The following is a 2,379-nucleotide window of genomic DNA, read 5'->3' as shown; positions in this document are numbered from 1 at the left end:
TTACAAACTTGTCAAAGGACAGAGATAGGTGACTGTGAAGTACTCAGTCACAATGAGACATTTATAGCATGCCCTTCCTCACAAAGGTCCAGAGACCATGGAAGAAGAGAGAACTAGAAGTCAGGGAGGACAGCTGTGCTAAGGAACTCACAGCCGCCATTGTTGTCTGCATAAGATCAAGGCCAGGCAACATTCTAGCACAGGGCAGGGATGGGCTCAGCAACTCCTCCCCACCCCAGCTGAGGAGTTATCCCAGTGATGGCTCCTGAGGGAGGGAAAGTCAGTTTTCTTTAAGAGTGTGCAGGGGCGGGGTTGGGGATTTAGCTCAGTGGTAGAGCGCTTGCCTAGGAAGCACAAGGCCCTGGGTTCGATCCCCAGCTCCGAAAAAGAGAACCCCCCCCAAAAAAAAAGAGTGTGCAGGGGCCATGCTAATCTTCCCTGTATCATTCCATTTTTAGTGTATGTGCTGCCCAAGGAAATTCATAAGTAAATGGATGGAACTAGAAAATATCATCCTAACTGAGGTAACCTAGTCACAAAAGGACTCATGGTATGCACTCACTGAGAAGTGGATATTAGCCCAAAAGCTTGGATTACCCAAGTTCAATCCACAGACCACATGAAGCTCAAGAAGAAGGACAACCAAAATATGGATGCGTCAGTCCTTCTTAAAAGGGGGAACAAAAATATTCATAGGAGGAGACATGGAGGCAAAGTTTGGAGTAGAGACTGAAGGAAAGGTCATCCAGAGACTGCCCCACCTGGGGATCCAGCCCAAATATATACAGTCACCAAATACAGACAATATTGTTGATGCCAAGAAGTACTTGCTGACAGGAGCTTGATGTTACTGTCTCCTGAGAGGCTCTGCCAGAGCCTGACAAATACGGTGGCAGATGCTCTCAGCCAACCACTGAAGTGAGAATGGGGACCCCAATGGAGGAGTTAGAGAAAGGATTGAAAGAGCTGAAGGTGTTTGCAACCCCATAAGAGCAATAATACCAACCAATCAGAGCTCTCAGGGACTAAACCACCACCCAAAGAGAACACACGGACAGAACCATGGCTCCATCTGCATATGTGGCAGAGGATGACCTTGTTGGGCACTAATGGGTGGAGAAGCCCTTGGTCCTGCCAAGGCTGGATTCCCCAATGTAGGGGAATGTCAGCGCAGGGAGGCAGGAAGGGGTGGGTAAGGTTGGGTGGGGGAACACCCTCATAGAAGAAGGGGCAGGGGGAATGGGGATGGGTGTTTATGGACAGGAAACCAGGTAAGGGGATAACATTTAAAATGTAAATCCAATAAAAGAAAAAAGAAAAAAAAGAGTGTGGCAACTGGTAAGTTGACCACAGTCAATTGGGAAGCCTGCACTGATGTGCATATGGAGAGAGCTAAGTGGACTTAGTAAATAAAATACAGACAGAGAGGACAGAAAATTGGAATGGGATTTGTGGTTGGGGGCAGATAGATCTCAGAGGAGAGGGAAAGATTAAATATGATCAAAATATATTTTATATACAATCTGCAGAGAATTAATAAAAATATTGTTTTAAAATTAGAAACGTGGGATGTACTGCTGTTTGAAATGTAGTGACTAGAGGATGAGGTCTTCCTCTCTGGGGAGAAGACATAGAACAGGATTTGGCAAATGGAGAATGTTAACAGTTGTTGCTCCATCCCTGGGAGAATTTGGAGGTAGTCAGCTCCTTTTGTTAGGATTGGGGTGACAAACACATGTTTCCTAGAGTTTCTTTTCTAAAGCATTCTTACTGGTCCTTCAATAATTTCGTACATTATATTTTGACCATGTCACCCCTCTCCCAACCCCTTTAGATCCATTCTCCTTCCATACCCTCCCAATGTTCCTAACTTTGTGACATTTTTTAAAACCCATCCAGTCCAGTTTATGTTCCTCACCCCTCCCACCGGCCACAGATGTTGTTGTTGATTAGGTACAAGTGGTTGCACAGGGTTGAAACTTGAGTTTTACTTGACCCAGAGTCCAGTATAGAAAAATCTTCTGAAACCTGGACACGTTCTATTGATGGGAAGAAAAGGAATGATTTGATTACATATATTCGTAAGTGATGTAGTATCACAGTTTATATCTCAGGGATATTTTACAAGAAAAATAAGACATTTATTTTTAATCACTCTGATGCTTTCTTATGTATGGCAAAAACTGTGGCTACCAAGGAATATTCATGTGCATAGGTATATCTGCGTGAGAGAAAATGGCCTTCTGAAAATTCAAAGTATTGGTATTGATAAATGAAGACCTAATTTATTGCCATCAGCATTTCTGAGCTTTTGAAGGCATTTGATGCTTTGGACACAATCACTGTTCCTGTCCATCCCTCCCTCATCCTCCAGAGGGT

At 44.0% G+C, this 2,379-nt stretch overlaps 1 pseudogene; it reads right to left on the bottom strand.

The window, feature by feature from the left end:
- Positions 1-383: 383 nt before the first annotated feature.
- On the bottom strand, positions 384-478 carry Rnu6-840 (RNA, U6 small nuclear 840; annotated as a pseudogene).
- Positions 479-2,379: the final 1,901 nt, after the last annotated feature.

Source organism: Rattus norvegicus, chromosome 4 (assembly GCF_036323735.1).
Source record: "Rattus norvegicus strain BN/NHsdMcwi chromosome 4, GRCr8, whole genome shotgun sequence".
NCBI lineage: Eukaryota > Metazoa > Chordata > Mammalia > Rodentia > Muridae > Rattus > Rattus norvegicus.
The sequence above is the reverse complement of the archived record's forward strand: the minus strand, read 5'-3'. Positions and strand labels throughout refer to the sequence as shown.